This window comes from Dendrobates tinctorius, unplaced genomic scaffold (assembly GCF_039654945.1).
Source record: "Dendrobates tinctorius isolate UK_male_01 unplaced genomic scaffold, ASM3965494v1 ptg000513l, whole genome shotgun sequence".
NCBI lineage: Eukaryota > Metazoa > Chordata > Amphibia > Anura > Dendrobatidae > Dendrobates > Dendrobates tinctorius.
Window position 1 is genome coordinate 566,966 of NW_027362172.1, and position 21,302 is coordinate 588,267.

At 43.2% G+C, this 21,302-nt stretch overlaps 1 protein-coding gene across 4 annotated transcripts in view; it reads left to right on the top strand.

The window, feature by feature from the left end:
• Positions 1-3,187: 3,187 nt before the first annotated feature.
• LOC141078153 (nck-associated protein 5-like) overlaps positions 3,188-21,302 on the top strand; it is a 74,484-nt gene continuing 56,369 nt past the window's right edge. For 3 of the 4 annotated variants that reach the window (XM_073564988.1, XM_073564989.1, XM_073564987.1), the window contains exon 1: positions 3,204-3,335. The gene's annotated coding sequence lies outside the window, so the exon portion shown is untranslated. Of the gene's footprint in view, positions 3,336-21,302 lie in introns of all 4 variants that reach the window. The other variant, XM_073564986.1, reaches the window with a different exon arrangement.

Genomic DNA, 21,302 nt, shown 5'->3' on the forward strand with positions numbered 1-21,302 from the left:
ACTAACAAATCAGATTTTAAAAAAAAAGCAGCGTAAAAAGGGCGATAAAAAGGCATGTTAAAAAAACGCACAGAAAAAACAAAAGTACCCTAATTTAAATAATAGGTGCAAAAATTCTGCAACATCCAAGAAGACGAAAGCTCATCGTGGGAACGTATCCTAAAATGCAAGTAGGGAAAGTATTTCATTAATGTCAGAGCATAAAAGTAGTTCACACAGGGATGTGACAGTACAAAGATAGTGATGTTACAGTACGCAGGTCATGAGAGTGGTGATTTTGGGGTAGAAGAATGATACACAAGATGGTATAGTATAGAACTAATGCACAAAGAGACATCACTGCACAAAAACACACAGACCCTGATTCCTGAAGACTGGAGTTTTGCACGGCAGTGGTAATGCCAGGGCATTCATGAATAAGATGCGCTTACTTCATTAAGAGGCACAAGCCACTTTCTGAGACCATGTAATCTGGGTCGGGCACCCCTATGTGGTACTGGAGTAACATTTCTGGTGAAGAATTTGTTGGGTGATCATAACCATGCTCCTGCTCACCACAGCTGCTCCCCGGAGAAGCTAGCCAAAAACGAGCGAGAAAATGTTAAGGCTATGTTCCCACAATGAGTTTTTGGGGAGTTTTTTTCCACTGCTTATTTACGAAAAATGCAAGTAATCTATTTTTCTTAATGGGTGCAAAAGATCTGCAACATCAAAAATTCATGGAGGGAACGTAGCCTTCGAGTCACAAATTTTTGTGCAAAATTTTGCGACTTTTCAAACTTTTTATGCTAGCCAGGTGTAAACACATAGGTTCGGAGTCATCGAGCAGGTTTTGACCATTTATTTTCCAGAAAAAAAAAAGGATTGAAATGTCAAATTTTTGTGCAACTTAGCGGCCTTCAGGTATGTGCACTCGTTGCGGATTCGTGTGCGGATTTTTCCGCATAGAATCTGCAGGTCAAAATGCCTGCGCTTTACCTGCGAATTTAGTGCGGATTTCGCTTGCATTTTTATACCTGCAGATTCCTATAATGGAATAGGTGTAAGGCTATGTGCAGATGGTGCGTATTCTGTTTAGGAATTTTCCGCGCAGAATTTACTATTGACCTGCATTTTTCCTGTGGATTTAGTGCATTTTTTTGTGCAGTTTTTGTGCGGTTTTCTAGAATGGAGCAGGTGGAAAACTGCAGCAAAACCGCACAAAAGAAGTCACATGCTGCAGTTTTCATTCCGCACCAAATCCGCGTGTAAAAAAACGCACCATGTGCACAGCGGATTTTATTTTACATAGAAAATAATGGCACTGTACATCACATGCAGTTCTGCTGCGAATCCGCAGGGCCAAATCCACTGTGGATCCGCAGCAGAATCCGCACCGTGTGCACAGAGCCTAAAAACGCTGCGGAATCCACACAAAGATTTGACATACCACAGAAAATTAACTGCTGCATTTCCGAGCAGAATTTTCTGCAGCATGTGCACAGCGTTTTTTGTTTTCCATAGGATAAATGGTATTGTAACATCCCTTGGAAAACTGCTGTGGATCCGTTGACATTGTTAGGGTATGTGCACACGTTGCGGATTCGTGTGCGGATCCGCTGCAGATTTGCAAGTGATGTACAGTACAATGTTAGGCTATGGAAAATAAAAACCGCTGTGCACATGCTGCGGAAAATTCTGTGCGGAAACGCTGCGGTTTATTAACCGCAGCATGTCAATTCTTTGTGCGGATTCCGCAGCATTTTTACACCCAATCCATTATAGGAATCCGCAGGTGTAAGGCTGAGTGCAGACGGAGTTTTGAGCCCTGCGGATTTTTCCGTGCAGAATGGAAGAAAACCGCAGGTCAAATGACCTGCATTTTTCCTGCGGATTTCTTCCATTTTTCATGCGGTTTTCATGCGGTTTTTGTGCGGTTTTCCATTGCGGTCTTCCCCCTGCGGATTTGGTGACAGGGGAGATAGAAAACCGCACAAAAGTAAGGCTGTGTGCACACGATGCAGATTTGCAGCGTTTCCGCAGCGGATTTTACCGCGCAGAAACGTTGCATATCCGCATTGTGATGTACAGTACCTTTAAAATGAATGAAAAAAAAAAACGCTGTGCAGACGCTGCGGATTTTTCCGCGCGGTTTTCCTGCGGTACAAAATCCGCAGCATGTTACTTCTTTTGTGCGGTTTTCTATCTCCCCTGTCACCAAATCCGCAGGGGGAAGACCGCAATGGAAAACCGCACAAAAACCGCATGAAAACCGCGTGAAAAATGGAAGAAATCCGCATGAAAAATGCAGGTCATTTGACCTGCGGTTTTCTTCCATTCTGCACGGAAAAATCCGCAGGGCCAAAAAGTACATCTGCACTCAGCCTAACATGCTGCGGATTTTGTACCGCGGAAAAATCCGCAGCGTCTGCACAGCGTTTTTTTTTTTCATTCATTTTAAAGGTATTGTACATCACAATGCGGATATGCAACGTTTCTGCGCGGTAAAATCCGCTGCGGAAACGCTGCAAATCTGCATCGTGTGCACATGGCCTAAAAACGCAGAAAATCCGCAGGTAAAACGTGGGCATTTAGACCTGCAGATTCTTCAGATTCTGCGTGGAAAAATCCGCACACGAATCCGCAACGTGTGCGCATACCCTTAGTGCTTCCGAGCCTCGCGGTTCTGGTAACTAGTGATAAATTTGAGTAATAACGTGACCTTCCAAGGGTTTTTTTTTATTGACTTGGGATCAAAGACCTTTCTCCAGTGGAAAAAAAAGGAATGAGAAACACAGATGTAACACTGATGAAGAACGGTTTGTTTCTCTCCAATGTACTAACTCGCATGGATGTGTGACCGACTGCCCGACTGCCTGTTGGAGCACAGCATGAATGCTCCCTACTCGTGTACCCCGTGTTCTGTGCCCCCAGCAGGCAGAGCATTGCTGTCTCTCTGCAGTGAACCATCGCTTGGCCCCTCCGACCTCTGATTGCCATGCAGATGCATGTGGAGCCTGCCACATCCTTCCGACGAGCCCCTCCCCCGTTACCGCTATAGCGGGGTCTGCACAGAGGCCGTTACCTGTGTGGTGACATAATACTTGTGTGTTCTGGACTTGTCCCCGCGCCAGAACTTTATTTGTGCAGACCCCCGCCCCTCCCCTCCCCCAGGCTCCACACCTCCGGGATGGGAAACATCTGGGGAGCGCTGGCCGGGGCCGCCTCTGATTGGCTGCGCGCAGGGGGCCGGGGTCGGAGCTTTAAACCCGTGACGTCACAGGCCGCGGCTGCTCCGGGGACCTGGAGGGGATTCCAAACTGCAGTGAGCGCAGGGCGGCGGTGATCGGAAGGAGGTGAGAGATTGGCGGGCTGGGGAAGTGATGCAGCCGGGCGCAATCACATTGTGCGGCGGATTATCTGGAGGGGGGGGTGCTGGGATTAGGGGGTACAAACACAATGCCAGGCAGAGGATGTGAGGGGGAGTGGTTAGGGAGAGGGACCTGTGCACACTGTGCCCATTGTGTGGCCAGCTGGATGGTCCGGGTCTCCTCCTATCCAGGTGACCAGTCTGCTGTCACTAGGCCATCACCTGGTCACATCCCAGCCTGTGCTCCTGTACATAAGCCTGGCATCAGCTCTGGGCCCAGCAAGCTTCTAAGCTCAGACCCTGCACCCAGCTACAGCACAGCTGAGCTCAGGAATCCCCGCCATCTGGTGTCCAGCACAGCCGCATTAATAGCTGCAGATTCTCCATCCATGACCTAGGATAAAACCACGGCTCGGAGTGTGTCACTACATGTTTAGAGGAAGCCAAGTCTGTCTATATCATTTGTCTTGTCTTCTGCCCCTACTAGAAAGCTGGGCAGCAATGCCTTTCAGGAGTCTGGAAAATTGGCGTAAGGCCCCATGCACGTGTCTGTTTCAGGAATATTATATTCTGTGGGTGCGTTCAGATGGTATCTTTAAGAACAGGGGTCTGTCTGGTTTGGTCCAAGTTAGACACCAAGCTCACACATGTCCGTGAATTTGCTCCATGATGTGAATCCGTGTGTTTTCCGATATAATTCTAGGATGTGAATGGGACCAAACGATCTCTTTAGAACCTTCGGTGCGCGGGAGCAAGATTTGCAATGCAATATTTGATTTTCATAATTTTACATAAGGCAACTTTTCTTTCCAGGACGTTAACAAGTAACTGATCAGCGACCTAATTGGTTGACCCCTGTCTTAATACTTGTAACAGCAAAAAACTGAAAAGATGAGCTGGGCTGGTGTTAGAGGTGTGTGCCCGGTGTAGCCAGAGGGCACATCATTCGTTACTGCGGAAGCGGGTGAGACTGGCCCTAACTGGCTGAGCACATGTAATTCTCTCCCCCATTACTGCCTATAGAAAGCTTATTGAGGGGGCAGTGGTATTATTTTAGCCCTACAAGTCCATCATAAGAGATAGGATCATACATAAAAGGTGGGTGCTACCCAGGACCACACAGTAAATGTCAGGCCACAGATTCTGGCTGGAGCAGTCACCTATCTAATGTGCCTAGGGTTTCCAGATGGTAGATATCAGAGATGAAGGGGATGGGGTCACATGCATAATCCTTACATTTTCAGGACAGATAAGCTGCTGGTGATGTCTGGTAAAGACTAATGGCCCTTTCACATAAGCTGATCCAGGCCATGATTTACTGGCCTGTGTCGACAAGCCGCAGAACGCGAGGCGCACAGAGCAATCATTAATACAGTCCTCGGTACTTAAAATGTCAAGTTATCAACAGCACATCAGCAGAGTACATGGTCGATGTGCTGCCATAATTTTTATGATAACTCCCTCCTACCTTATTTAGAAAGATCCCAACATGCAGGTGTATGGTGCGGTGGGGAAAGCATTTGGCGGACAGCTGTCTACAGTGTATGGATGCCTTGAGCACAAAGACTTGTATGTACTGGTGATTGATTTTAGAGGGACGTGCTCTTTAGTCCTATTGAATTATTCCCACGTATTAGAAGTGTTCCCGTTATTATCGTATGATGTAGGAATTCCTGAGGTATTAACGCAATCTCTGTCTCCTCCGATGCTGCAGGCCAACCCTTCAGCAGCCAAGCTCTTGTGACAGATGTAGGGAAGTTTCACAATAAATGGTTTAGATTACACAAGGAGGAAAGTTACCCCAAAAGCAGATGATGTCAACAGTGCCGTATTGTTGGCTGGATGTGGGGGGAACAGCTGGGAAAGAAGGAAGGCTTATTTTGCTATCGGGGGGGATTTCATGGTGCACCATCAATGGCTGAGGCAAATGGAATTCCTGCGTGCTTGATGGAATGACGCTGACCCATGCAGAGGTATTGGAGGAATTTGCCGTGTGTCAATATTAAAACTGAATACTAGGACCTGGGGGATCAAAGAGCCCTGAGTAATATGTGCGGTATAAAACATTGATGTCTTTTTTAGTATGCAGAGCATTATATGACAATGCAGGGTAGTGAATAAGTAATGCATTCTGTGCACTGGGAGATTGCAATTTTTATGCACGTTTTCTACTAAAAGTAAATTGTTAAAGCGGACCGGCCAGTATTATGGACATATGTTTTAGAAAAATATTTGCCTTCCCTATGAAGTCACTATTCTGGAGCATCTTTTCATATAACTTCGTTCTTTTCTTACTTTTCCTTGAAAACAATGAATAAATTAACTGGGTGTTATCTGCCCTGTCAATGCGGGGTGTTCCTACAGCTCTGACTCTGCCAGCTGTGATTGGGTGTCAGACTGTATGGACACCCCCCCCCGACTAATAACAAGCTAGATGACTTTCAGTTCCAGGTGCAGAACACGGTAATCTATCGCATACGGACATGCACTGCCGCCACCATGTCAGGTGCCGCCAACTGTGGCCTATTATCGGGATAAACATTAGCCAACTGCAGGTGATCCTGTTTTGCATAAAATTCTTACATTCCATTATAATTCATAATTTACCAGAAGCTTCTGCACAATAGATATGGATAAATGATCTCTTTCAAGAACAATAATAACATTGACCCAGATTCATCGTTTTACTTTTTAAGTGACTATTTTTTATCTTGTGGCATTCGTTGTCATTTTTTAGTGCCAAATTCTTCAAAATGGCTTGAGGTGTTGAATTTTTCCCAAAATAAAAAAGTTTTAGGGTATGTGCAGACAATCAGTAACCCCTGCAGTGTTCAACCCACTGTTTCCAGATGTCACCGCATAGTGGATGGGATTTGAAGAAAGTCCATGCCCACTATGCGTCCAGAGACGCCCGCAGCTCACCCGCAGAGACGGACATGTGGAGCGTCTTTCCAGACCGCAGATTGTCAATTTCTCCTGCAGAGAAGGCAGCGCTTCGGACACAACGAACATGCGCTGCATCCAAAGTGCTGCTAGTTCCAGATCGTCTGCCTTTTGAATACATTATAGATTGCAATCTGCGCTATTGTCTGTGTAATTGGTGTCTAAAGATGGCCATGGACTAGAAAGATGTCGGCTGACCACTTGTTCATCATATTGCTGTCTCTCCCAACCGCTCCAAATATGTGAATGTTCAACTCGGCTGAGCGTTCATGTGTTTTCAATGGAAGAGAAAGCTGTTTCCAGGTACCTTTGCCAGTGGCTCATCTCCCTAGAAAAGCATAGGTTGTTGAAATTCCAGCTGCCTGATACTTCTCTCCCCCAAATTCAACTGTCCGGAGGGAGTCTGGAAGCACCCATGTGCAGCGGCACCATGTTAATCTAATGTGTATGGGGCTTTTATGTAACAATAACTTTTCTCAGTAATTTTTAGTAGCAGGACTCTTAATAGAAGGATAACCATCAGCTGTGTGATATATTAACTACTTTAGTCCTGTGTAAAGACCCCCTCCATAGTCTTTAGATATCTGTCGGCTGAATGGTTGTTTGCCTGCGAGCTAAATTTCCCAACGCAAACATACACAGCAACGCTCAGCTCTCCAATTGTTCCTATGTTCCCTCAGAGAGCTTCTGACAGACATTTCTGGTGGAGGCTTAATTCTTGGAGGACAAAAGGATCAGAATGTGGATATGCCGAGTCCTTAACGTTCTGACTTGACTGTTAAACACAGCTGTTGGTGTCGGCAGGTTTGGCCAACATTAGTCTAATGTGTGTGTGTCTTAAAGGGGTTGTCCACTACTAGGACAACCCCTTCTTGATCAAAATGTTTGGTCCCCATAAAATAATAAAGCTTATACTCCCCTCCTGTGCCACCGCCGTTCTTGTGGTGTTGACACTCTCTCCCGGGGCTCCCATGCTGTGACACGTCATTCCGGCGCCCAATCAGTGCTGGCTCACTGTCCCTGCCTTTGGACAAATCGAACATGTTCAATTCGACAAGGGGCGGGGACAGTGACCCAGCACTGATTGGGCACCTGAGTCACAACCGTACGGGTGCCCCGGGAAAACGAGTGCTGACACCACGGGAACGGCACCAGCATGGGAGGGGAGTATAATCTATTTTATGGGGCCAAGTAAGGGGGTATGAGAAGTTGTCCAAGTAGTAGACAACTTCTTTAAGAAGCATAAATAGTAGGGTCTACTGAGCAGTAGTTGGTACAAGGTCAATATGTTCCTCTATCTTCCAATGCAAAGTTGTCCTTTTGATAATATATATTGATTCATCTTATTCCTATGTGCTAAACTCCTGGACAACAATTTACATTACATTTGCTTGTAGGATAACATTGGGTACAATTTAGACATTAAATCATGATGTTAAATGAGCGTCCCTTTATTTCTGCATTGTTACAGTGACAAGAGCCAATTTACTTGTAATGCTTTGTCGGCAGCTCTTGTAAACGAGTGTCGAATAAAAAAGAAATAATAAATTCTACTGCCATTATGCTGTGAGATTTTCATATACTATGCCTTATATTCTTTATTGCTAGTTCCATAATGCTGTAACAAAGCCCCACTGTTAGTATTGGAACACTTAGTTCAGTTATCTTGTTCCCCAATGTATACCACCCACATAAGTTTGTAATTAAGTAGCAGCCTATGTCTCCCATGGAACCCCAATGTAACATAAATGTACCTTGCTGTCCATCAATAAAGGGAGGTGCCAGTCACCCTCTTCCATATGTGTGTGAATCCAGCATAACACTACTAATATAACGTGTGTTAGTCAGTTTAGAGGCAACATCTTGGCATCTAGAACCTTGTAAAGAGTCCTAGTGCCGGGACTTATGTAATGAATCTAACTTTCCCACCCTCTTATACTGACCTAGAGCTGCTGGTATATTTATGATACAAGTAATTTGGAATGTGAGTCCATGCCTTGTCCTACATCTGCACCCTTTCCTTCTTGGGCATTAACGGATTGCTTCTTCTTACTAAACTACATATTAGTATCCGAGTGTTCCTCTTAATTTACAGACTGGTGATAGATATGGCTCAGGCCTCGTTGTAGAGATGGATGGCTGAATCACCAATTACAGTTATATATTTCTGTTGATGAAACTAGACAAGAATCCGGCCACTCATTAAGGTAAAATGTTAACCTCCGCTCTTGACAAGAAAACCATTTCATTGTGGCTGAATCTTTACTGAAGCTAAGAAAAGTATAACCCCTTCATACTTCACACAAAAGTAAGCAGCTCTCTTGTCACCCAGCTGTATAAACCTAAGGTGGCACCATCATCCATTCTAACATGTCTGAAGTCAGTGGAGCAGCTCCTACACAATGGAGACCAGTTATTTTTACACCTTAATGTAAATAAGATAGAATCTGTATATTTTCTATGCTTTTGATAACTTTGGGAGTTGTATAATGATGTGGTGGTTTTATTCCCCCAGTAAAATAAGGCCTTGTAGGCCGCATAAAGTAGACATAACTGATCTTAATAGAGATGTTCTATCAAAACGTATTGAAAAGTTTAGATTTCACTCTGAAATGTGATTCGTGGGTTATGTGCACAAAAATTTTCTTCCAGGTGGATTCCAGCACATAAAACAGTAAAAGAACCTATTGGAAAATGCTCAAAAGAAAGGTTCGTGATCGTGAGTATCGATATTGACTTTTAGGATTGCTACTTCCTTTAGGTGGCCCTAGCGTTCCAGTCCTTTTCCTCGCTGAAGAGACAGTTTGCATATTTCGTAGAGGAGCATTGCGGTTTAAGTCTTCTCTCCTTGGCATGTCAGGGTTGATATGTCATTCCTCTGCAAGGAGAAATATTACCCCTTGGATCCCCAAAGTCATGTGAAAACCTTTAAACTCGGTAGCCACTAGTGCTGGAAATAACCCTCAGGAAATTACTAAAGAAACTACACAAAAGAAACTTGCCAGTTTGTCACTCTTCACATAAACTCCAGTTTCCAATGGGACTCGTAAGTTTATTTTTTCCGTAACTCAGACGTACACATGTAAAGGCAGGGGTCCCACTTGCAACTGCAATGCGAGAAACTCACACGAGTCTCTCGCAACAATACCCGGCACTGCCACCGGCACTCTGGACCGGAGTGTGCGGCTGTATGTTCTATGCAGCCGAACACTCCGGTCCCGAGTGCAGGTGGCAGTGCCGGGTATTGAGGGGAGAAACTCGTGCGAGTTTCTCGCGTTGCAGTTGAAAGTGTGACCTCAGCCTAATAGTATTTATGGCTGAAGTAAGATTTTGACGAAGCACCGCCACTTGTCAGATGCTCCTGATTCATTAAGATGTGTGCACCTCTTAATTAATCAGGAGCATCTGACTCCAACATGCAACTTCATCAAGACTGTCGTTGTTCAATCTGCATCTTTGTCAGCTTTTTTTCAAGTTGAATGTTAATGTGGTGCGGGGCGATGGCCGTGGGCAAGGTACTCGTCTGCCACGCCACGGCAAGCTACATGAAGGTGGGGGTCCTGGCTGGGTATGTGGGCTTCGTGTATGGGAGCGCTACACCGTTGCAGGAAAGGCCGCATGATGTCGGCAACTTTGTCTGTCCAGAACAAGATGGCGTAAGGTTCAGTGAGGGAGACCACTAACCAAACATAAACAGTCTTTTACTGAAAATCAACTTGGTGGGTATTAAGTACAATAGATGCATAATATCACAAACATTTCCTTTGCAACATGGAGCATCCTCACACAGGGTCTCTCTACCTCTTCCAGGCTTACTTGTTTCTGCCCCCAAGTTCTCTGCCTTCACCACAACCCAGCACAGTACTACAATCCAGTAAGTGAGAGTCCTGTCTGCAAACCACGGTTCTGCATCCTCCTTTCCCTTAGGGGAACTAGTTTGCCACTATACTTAACTTCTTTGTTTGCTGACCCCTTGGAACTACCACCCAGGTCACTCTTCATCTCAAGTTCCCTGGTTTGTCCTGGCCCGTTACCTCTCTGCCTGGCAAACTTGGGCAGTACTGCTAGTCGTTTTGTACCAGGACCCGTCTTCGGTGAATCACACTGTCATTATATCACTTTTTCTTTTTTACTCCGAATCTCCCTATCCACATTGAAGGGCGTTCTTTATGGTACCAGCTGTAGGACCATGAACTAGATTGATTAGAATGTGCTTTATTTGTAATATGGTTACAGTTACTAGCTTTTTGGACCTAAAGAATCAATTTATTCAAATTGACATACAGTATTTGGAATGTCGCAGGAATCATTTTCCTTTTCCATAAAATAACTTTTGCCTCTTGGAGATTTTGACCTTTCTTTGGATGAACGTTGCATGAGGTTAGGATGACCTGATCAATGTCTTTTTCTTTTTTCCTAGTAACCTTGATAAAGATTCTTCCACCTAGGATTAATGATCCAATTCCTTATCATATATTGAATTTGGAGAAGTTGTTCCCTACCAGAAAACTTGGCCTTTGGGTGCACTTTGTTTTGGGGAAAAAAACAAACAACCAAACCTGTCCTGTCCTCACCTTCCCTGGTTCCACTGCTGTGCGTCTGTGTGGCAGGAAATAGGTGATCTCAGCAGCTGTTGAATAGTGCGATCAATCTAGATGGGCAGTGGTGGACTGCATCCAATAGCAGACACTAGGATCAGCGATTGAGACACCGCACTGGACCCAAGGAGGGTGAATGAAGTATATAATCTGTGCACAGGGACTGGAACAACATTATAATAAATAGTTGGGTAAACACGGGATAAATAACATCATTACTATTGTGTTATGTCAGTATGATATATAACACATAGTATAGTGGTGTAAACTTTGTACAAAACTACTTTCACAGACATTTTGAAGTGTATGAGATTTTTTTCACGTTTCCGGCTTAAAATAACAAATGGATTGTCTTAAAATAAACAATAGCAAAATAAACGTCTTCCTACGAGGATTAAATGCTACAGCGAGGTTTAGAAAAACAATGGAATAGTTTGTCGGCATGCTATCATTTGATCTTCTTGCGCCGTCTTTGTATACTCTGTGGGGTATCTTTTGTGAATGGATATTCTTACAATGGAAACGCTTTCAGACTTATTTTTTAATGGTAAAATAGATGTTTGCTTGATTATAGAGATTAGTCAATGAAAATAGGGGAAAAAAAGCAAAGGGAAAATCACCCTATATAGCACATAAACCATCTGTTCAGACAATCACTATGCTATGCATAGGGGCAGCACGGTGGCTCAGTGGTCCTGGGTTCGAATCCCACCAAGGACAACATGCAAGGAGTTTGTATGTTCTCCCCGTGTTTGCGTGGGTTTCCTCCGGGTACTCCGGTTTCCTTCCACATTCCAAAGACATACTGATAGGGAATTTAGATTGTGATGATAATGTGGGACAGTGATGATAATGTGTGCAAAACTGTAAAATTAAGATTATTATGTATAATGTATATGCTGCTGGATCAATAGTCCTATTGACTCCGAAGCCGTTGGGACAGTTATTACAGGGAGCACTTTAGTAGTGCTCAGCAGTGTATGCATGGTCGGGGTTGCAGCTGATATGTTCCCATTGTACAAGGACTGAGGACTCGTTGGGATCGGTGATCTCTCGGGGCACTGGAGACATTGTCCAGTGTAATCTCGCTCTCGCAGCGAAGAGTCATAGTTTGGCACAGGGTGCTTAGTCAGTTACAGGCCTTTCATCTCGGCAGGGTAGCTGGAGCACGTAGTTGTGTATGGAGTTAATTAGTTACCATAGTGATTAAACTTGAGGAAAAGCAGATTTATGGAAGCAAATTTAATGTTCACATTTGTACAGAGTAAATTGCAAAGGTTTTGTTTTTTTGAAAGTTGGCAAGTTCATATGTAGAATTTAATGCTTACATGGAAAGTCTGACATGTTAAGACTAAAGATAAACCACTTCTTGCTTGAAAAAGAATGGGTTATATTGCGGTGACAATCCTATCCCATATGTCGAAACATCAACTTTAGGAACTTATTCCTGTGGTGGAAAAGTCCAGGTGACATCATCCTGACCTCCATAAATGTTCACACATTACTTCTAATTAAAGACCATGAGGATGTGTCCTACATTGCCTCCTGTAACTAGCCTCTTCCTCTGGGAGGTTGATGTCACATCCTCTCCATGTGCTTCTAATACTGTATAACATCATGCCAGAGATCAATGAATCAGAGGACAACATTTTACTTTTGATGAAACCTTTTTAAGTGCCAGACGTAAAAGTACAAAGGAAAGTGAGAACTTAGTTAACTAGGTTATGTTGCATGTCGGCCCATGGCTAATTCATGATTGCAATAGTTAGCATGGACATTTGATAATTCTTAAAGTAGCACACATTAAACTTTTTATGCCCTATAAACCTGTGTAAATGTTATATAATTTAGTGTATTTGCATTAATACACTCTACAATTGAGGTCTCCCTGGTTTCCAGTTCCTCTGTCCTCTTCTCACACTGGGGTCTACGTAAGCCGGAAGTCACTTTTACAATGTAAACCCATGAAGCCTCGTTCTGACCCGCCATCCATAGACTTGCATTGTAACAGCGACATCCGACTTATACACAGACTCCAGTGTGATCTGCTAAGTCGGAATAGCCATCACGTGAGCGAGGAGAGGACTGGTATGGCACTGGAAACTGGGGAAGATGTAGTGTAGTATAAATTTGAACATAGTTATACTACACTACAAACATAGTTTTAGGGATTAAAAAGTTTTATAGGAGTGCTTCCTCAGTTCCTACAAAACTTAAGATTTTCACTTTTTGGGTATTTTATTTTTCTTTTTGCCACGATTTATTATGTATTCCTTCTTTATTTGGGGAAACCATCTTCTCATGGATGACTCATTGATTTGACAGGTAATGTTACGTCTTGCTTGTTTTTATTTGAATGATGTGGGATTTTCTTATGTTTTAATGTGTTAATTTCAGTTTACCCTTTGATACTCAAGGGATTTATTTAGCCAAGGTGTAATTTTGGTGCTCCTTTAAACTTCAATACATTTGTTGGTCTCAACTAGTTTTGTTTCCTTTTTACTAGTAGTTTTATGTTTTGTGGTTTTGTTTTTTTTTGCTCCATCACTATTAAAAAAAAGCTTAATACAAAACTTTTCAAGATAAATTCCAAATAACCTAAGGAGCTGATTATTATGAATGGTGTTCTGTGGCAAGGAAGCGTAGGAATGCAGAAGTGAATTGTCTGTGATGGGCTCTGTAATTAAGACCATTCCGTGGGAAATGTGGCGACTGAATGTGAGGAAGAAAACAAAATAATATTGTGAATGTGATAAGAGGCCTTAAAGACATCATTGAAGTTGTCTGGTATGTATGCTGTCAAGCTTTCTTTGCTGTCCCTTTTGACAACACATGAATTCTCAGCTGAGCCAAAATTTTATGTATATGAAAAAGTTGGGAAAGATAGCGGACATCCAAGTGTTCGTTTGGTCAGGTTCTAGTTTATGTTCACACTTGGCTTTTGATGGGGATTTTGAAGAATATGCACAGTGAACACGCTAAATTTTGTAGATCTCCTTTAAAATTATCTTAAAGAAAACTGTGAACATATCCTTGGGCCCTATACAATAATGAGAAATGTGAGAGCGGTGTTGTCTCTATTTGTTAAACATGCCGCGGAGACACCATCACATGTTTCTCAACGCAAGCAATGACTAGCCAGGTCTTTCACCGGGAAGGAACAACCATGGGAAGGGCAGTCTCCAATGAAGGAAACCACCCATGTTTTACATATTTCCCATAAGGGATGGGGGCAGTGCTCTTGAATCACTGCGTTGAGAAACATGTGATGGTGTCTCCGCAGTGTCGGATGTTGATCTCCATGAGGTCAATCATCCTCATTTTTTCGTAGTCTCTATTTGTAAAAACCTGTGCTGGACTATCATCTAGCTCATCCACCCGTGCTACAGACAAGTGTACCTCTCGTTGGGCATGAGGGCACTCATGTGTAGGAGACTGGCAAGGGCGTAAGGATAGAAAATGCTTTGTGGCATGATCGTAAAACACGGCACGGAATGAAAAACTTTCATAATCAGTCAGTCCGTGTCCACTAGCCTTTATTTGCGGAAATTTCGGCTGTGGATGATTCTATGATCATCAATGGGAGTTGACAGGTCTGCTAATGTGGTATTTGGCACTGTTCAGCCCTTCCTGGCAGTATTTGAGCAAAGTAACATAAGGCTGGACCTTGTTCCAATTAGGACTGCAGTGTGACTCCATTGGGGTCTTGGTAGTGGTCTTTCCTCTATTTGCAGGATGGACATAGTTATACAGATTTATCAGGTAGTTTTACCAACTTAAAATCTGTGAACTTTGCTGCAATCCTGATGTATGAGCAATTGGTTGCATATATGTAATTGATAAGATGGCGAGAATTCCTGTGCATACTGGGCAGTAAGCAGTTATAAATGTATACGCCGTCTAACCAGGGCTGTGGAGTCGGTAAGCCAAACCTCTGACTCCGACTCCTCAATTTCCATGACTCCGATTCCACCAAAATGGGCTCCAACTCCACAGCCTTGCCAGTGGAGTCGGAAAGCCAAAACTCAGACTCCTCAATTTCATTGACTCTGACTCCACCAAAATGGACTCCAACTTCACGACACCGACTCCACAGCCCTGCTTCTAATCCCTTGTTACCATGCAGTACTGTATTCATCATAATCTAGCAGTCTGGAATTAGTAGTTGACTCAGTATCTTTGTATGTTGGATGTGGAAGTATTGTGGTTTGAGCAGTAGCAGAAATGCCACACGTGATTTTTCTGTGTAACTTCCCCAAAAAGTAGCCAGTTACCGGAACCATGAGAAGAAAATTCATTACTCTCATTTTTGTCATTCACTGTGGTTCTGCTGAGTTTGGCTTTGTGTGGTCATCTGCAGAGAGCTTTAGTAGGAGAATGAAACCTAGACGTTAGAATCCAGGGACATGAGTGTTCTCTGCCGCTGCTCATTTAGCATTTTTGTTACATGCTGTATGCGGAGGTAAGGCATTTATAGCGGAAATAAGCCCCCCCGTTCGTGTTGGAGGGGTCGTGCACGATGTGTTGATATTTGGTCAGTTTAGGAATGGCTGGAAAGTGTTTGTTTTAAGAAAAGCTAGGGTGATGAGCTCATTTATAAAGGAGCCAAGGGAACGGCAGATGTTAGAATGATGCAGTTCCTTTTATTATTTTTTTTATTACAGTTTTATTTTTAATGTTAGCATGCACACTGCTTAAAGGGGAAAATCCAGCAAAATGATATATGGGAGATGCATATGAAAAGATGACATTATTTTCTATTAACAAATACTGGTTGAGGACTCCATAGGCAGGGTTGCCAACTTGACTTCATTTTTCTTGGACAGCTAATCAAAAATGGACACACTATATTCTACATACACATTTGGGGAAACCATAATAAATCATTATTAGTTATACATGTCTACAGCCAATACTTTTATTATATAGACATCAGATGCATTCACTGTAAAATCTTAAAATGATCATTATGGTCAAAATCTGTATAGGTTTTTTCGGCTTAAAAAAATATTTAAGGCTTCCTCCTTTTTTTTTTTTTTTTTTCAGGACAGGGCAAACAGCCCTATATTTATGGACTGTCCCGGAATTTATGACTGGTTGGCAGCTCTGTCCATAAGGCGCCTAGTATTTGATGCTTCAAAAATATGACCCATTCTGAAGGTGGCCATATGTACCAGATAAATTCTAGCTGTACCCACCCATTTCAGCAGTAGCATCCCATCTAATGTGTCAGGTGGTGTCCTATTTCTTCCCTGATGGCAAATATCGGGGCATGAAGGATGCGGTTTTGAAACATATAAGCAGCCACCTCTAGTGCCTGGCATCTGTTTACTCCCCTCTCCCGATTGAAAACATGCATGCTCAGCCAAGAGGGTTTGTTGGAATGAATAGCTGACTTTTAAGTGATCTGTCACCTGATTGATCATCACCATCAGTGCCACGGATTTTGACTGGAGCGGTGGTATATATGCACAATACATTCTCCATTCAAACTAGGGGCACATGACTTGACCCCTGTTCTCCGGATATGAGGGGGTCCCATTAGTTGGACCTCTAATGATTAGGCACATATCCCGTAGATAGGTTGTAATTGTTGGAAAGCTCCCTTTCTTAAAATGTAATCAGAAATGAGCCAGAACCAATACTATTGAAACTTACTAACTTTGCAATTCTAGGAAACACTAGACCGGGTATGGCGAATACAGGTTTCTTCCCTTGCTACCTCCCTTCCACAACCAACCCGTACGAAAAAACGCCACCCCCTTAAAATAAAAACACTACAAATTATATTCTTTGGATAATTTTGGCTGCAGCGGCCAGTTTATTAACAAACAATAACATATAACAATTATAACAATAAATATTAATATAGTTTGTATTCAAACATGAGGGGAGGGTTCTTAGAGCCAAAAGATCTGGCTTTATATTTGGCAAAAACACCAACGAACTTCGACCACCATGTTACCCTCAGCCGTACACCACCAGCTCGAGGGCACCATACAATCTGTTCCGGGAAGACTAACCACCAAAAAGCTCCTGGGGTAAAAACCTGTCCAGAGCGCATAACCAAATGCCATATCAACCCCACACAATTTAAACTGTCCGGAATTTACTTACAATTCCTTCCCTGACGAATCAGCGTCAACTCAAAGAACCCCCCACCCCCCCTGCCAACCACGAACAGCCCTGACCACCTCAGGCTTGTGAGTGCCCCAACACCACCAATGCTCTCTCAACCCCTTCTTGTACCGCGAGTGCCCACAAATCAATCCCTATCGCGTTTAAGTGAACCTTGTCCTCCATCCAAAAATTACCAACCCCGGATTCCAATTCAAAATGCCTCACACTAATGCCCCCATTCCTGGATACAAAACTCGACACGGCCCTATTCAACTTCACCCTGACCCTAATAATCCACTTTTTTCTGGGAACAATATCCGACCATCCTGTCTACATTCCCGGAAACAACATCCACAACCTCAAGAAGTCGAAACAAATATCCCGGATCAATTCGCTAACCGGCTTAACGTCCAAATCATTCCCACCCATATGCATAACCAAAATGTTGGGTGTTCTATCAAAACGAGTGGCTCGGGAAAATTCAGATAGGACCCTGCTTCAAACCATCCCTCTAAATTCCAACCATCGAATAACCACTTGATCCCTACTAAAGGCTAATTGCCTACTATCCGTCCTTACGTCAGCCCATAGCGCCCCCCAATGCCTGAACGAATGTCCAAAAATCCAGGCTAATAAGGGATCACGACCTGAAAATACATAACAAGTAACGTTAAAGCCACTCCTTCACATTCCCCGATACCATTAGTGATGCACATAAGTTAAGTAACAGTCCGAGCTCCACCTGCCAATGCGCCTTATCGCATCAGCCCCTAAACCAAGACTATCAGCCTCTGAAGCAGCCCCAATCCTAAAAGAATGTGACCCGTATGTACCCGAGGAAAGGCCCAACTCTTGCAACCCTCTGTTCAAAATCGCAATAAACTGGAAACGCGACAAAAATGCCCCCCGCATGACACAACAGTGGGCCCGCCAGTACGATTCCAAACACCTTTGTGGGCACATCAACGCCCCATCAACTCTCCCTAGTACCACGCGCCTACCTTTGCCCAACTGATGAGTTTTGAAACGCCTTATCCAAAAAGCAATGCCCCCCGCCCAGAGTTCCACATCCTCTGCCAACAAACCACCTACCCTGTCCCTGCTGCGAGACACGAGTGCACCTATTCGCATCACCCCAAAAAATGCTAAAGAAAACGCAAGCCTAAACAACGCCAACTCAAAATTGGAACAACAAATCCTCTCCAAAACTCCGCCTAATCTTTCGAGCATGCTGAACGAGATTGGTCTACGCCTATCAAAACTCCTGTTGCCTCTTAAAACCCTTTAATGCCTGCTTAACTAAAAACTTTTTTGTAACATTAGCCGAGGCCTCCAACTTAAAACCAAATGCAAGACCAGACATAAATTTATTAACTTAAGAAATAGACCAACTCATTTCGGCCGCTTTACCCACCAAAAATAACACTGCCAATGTCTTATCCTCCTCGGACTCAACTGCTGTCCACCGGAGCTCCCAACTTTGCCATACCCGCCACGATGCTTCGTATGATGCCCAGGTCTGGCTTGTAACCAACTCACGAATCAACCTTCCTGCTCGTCCATAATCACCTGGCATAAGTGCAAAGGGCATTCCGCTCCTGAGACCTCCGCTTTATTTGCCAGTTCCCGAAACGGCTCCCACTGAAAATGAGAGAAAGCATCCGCTATAGAGTTTTGCACACCTGGCACATGCACCGCAGAAATCCAAGCATTCAGTTCAAGGCACCGGAAAAGAGTTCCCTCACCAACTTAATCACCGGGGGAGATGATGCTGACAGGCTGTTAATCACTGACACCATGCTCATATTGTCACAATGACTAACTCTCCGGTTCGCAAACATTTCTCCCCAAATGGAGACCGCCACCACAATTGGGAACAATTCCAGCAAAGCCAGGTTTCTCGTGAGGCCCTTACATACATGATGACTATATTGCTTTTTCAAAGTAATTTCAGGAAGCAAACCTGCATGATGACACTGGTCAGATATTGCATTTTGGTTGCCTGGACTTGTGCTTGCTGTCGTAACATCAGACGACTCATCTCAAGTCAGTAAATGTTACTGTTGAAGTCTTACTTTTTAAATCTGTTTTACTATACCTAAATAACAGGTGCCAGTCTCCGCCATAGCAGGGGCTATGACAGCAAGAAATCCTGGGGAAATAACCTCAATTTTCTAAATAACAGATCTGCAAATAAACCTTATGTTTAGCAATTGTACTTTTTGGAGTTTTTCTGATCAAGTAACAGTTCTTTAAAACCACAGGCTTCTCTTCTCCATATCCATCCTCTCAGTAATTCTTATCGTTTATATTCTCCATTGATGTCAGTAAGGTGATGCACCATACTTGCCGAGTAATACAATAAAAGCTAAATGAAAAACGCACTCTTCACTCCTCAGGCAAAAGTAGTTAAAAAAAAAAAAAAAAATTTTTGAAACATGGAACGGTTTAAAGCACACAATCTCTTTAAAGGATTATTCCCACCCTAAACATTTTATGATATTCGCAGGATATGCCATAAATGTCTAAAATGCCTCACCTTTGGAATCCACACCAGTGTGCAGAACGTAATTTCCCTGGCCCACCTTGTAAGGCTACTGCTGTATTCAGGAGTCATGTAAGCCTCACTAAGTGGTTTGGAGGACCAACATTCTACATAAAAGTTGTAGGTCACACCTCTGGATATGCCCATAAATGCCTCCTTAAAAGGATTGACTTATGTTCCTTTCTTCAGGAGCCTACCACCCTCCTGGCTTACTGGTGGCTGTGTGCTTCTGAAGATTTCCAATTCTGGCCAGCAGCGCCTGAACTGTGCTCTCTCCATGTCTGCAGGCAGAGGCCTTATGGGAGAAGCTAGGGGTAATAAGACTAGCAAAGCTTGATCTGGCCAGTTACAGGGTTGCGCTCTCAAGCTCCTTGCTTCTTAGGTGGTCAGTAAACTTGACAATGATCTGTACACTAAACAATTAACAATCTTTCCATTCTTCAGAACAGAAAGAATTTTTAATAAAAGTTAATATCAAAGTTTTAGAATCACTTTGTCATTCTTGCTGTTTGAAGAAGCACTCCCATCAAAATTTTTATCCTCTTAATATATTAATCATCATATTATATAGCACTGTGTACTTACAATTGCTCATTTTGATCTTCTACCCAATTTTCCATGAGGTCTATGACCTCACGTAATTTAAAAATCCTTCTAAATAAGCTCTATGTAGAAACAGCAGGTCAATTTTCTCTGCACAAGCCATAAGTCACTGCAAAAGTCCCTTACAGGGAGGGCAGCTGAGTCAGGAGTTGAAGAGTGGAATGATTTCTTCAGGGACAAGACTTCCTTGTTCTAAATAGAGCAGAGGAAAGAGAAGAATAAAAAGAGTCGAAAGGCAAAATGAGCAATTGTAAGTACACAGTGCTATATAATATGATGACCGCAATATATTAAGAGGATAAAAACCTTGATGGGAGTAATTCTTTAATAAGATGAGACAATTAAATCAGCACCTTACAAGCTATGCTAAATGTTTTACCACAAAACGTTTTTTTTTTTCCTCTACTTTACCCACTAATCTAGAACATGCTCTCCACAGAAAAGACTAAAATAGATAAACAAAACCTTATTATGCTGATAAGCGGGGGAAAAAAAAGAGTAGCCCACCAAATGTTCCATTTAGTTATGCTAAAATAGGTATAAAAAATGGTAACAGATCAAGGAAATTTACTTATTGAAATAGGCTTGTAGATGAACCTACAACTCAATCTTTGCTGCTGGGAGGTTGTATAGAACAAATTGAACATTTCTCTAGAAAATATACATGTGTAGCAATACTTGGGAAACGATCTTTAAAAATCTTTTCTCCTTCAGGACAGCACCCTGATATTAAATTTAACATTGGACTACATTTACTCTAGGCAGTTTGTAAAAGGGCTACCCCTAGGAATTTCAGGGCCCCATAATTGTAAACTTTTTGGGCCTCCTTGAGACTCCGACCAGGCTCCACCCCTCAAACATTCCACAGTCCCACCGCCCACTTTTGGAAAAACTCCACTTCTGCACCACGTCCTCACTAGTGATGAGCGAGTATACTCGTTACTTCAGATTTCCTGAGCATGCTCGGGTTTCTGTCGCTGTAGCTACATGATTTGCGGCTGCTAGACAGCCTGAATACAAGTGGGGATTTCCTAACAAACAGGCAATCCCCACATGTATTCAGGCTGACTAGCAGCCGCAAATCATGCAGCTACGGCGACAGAAACTAAATCTCCGAGCACATCCAAATACTCGGAGATCACCT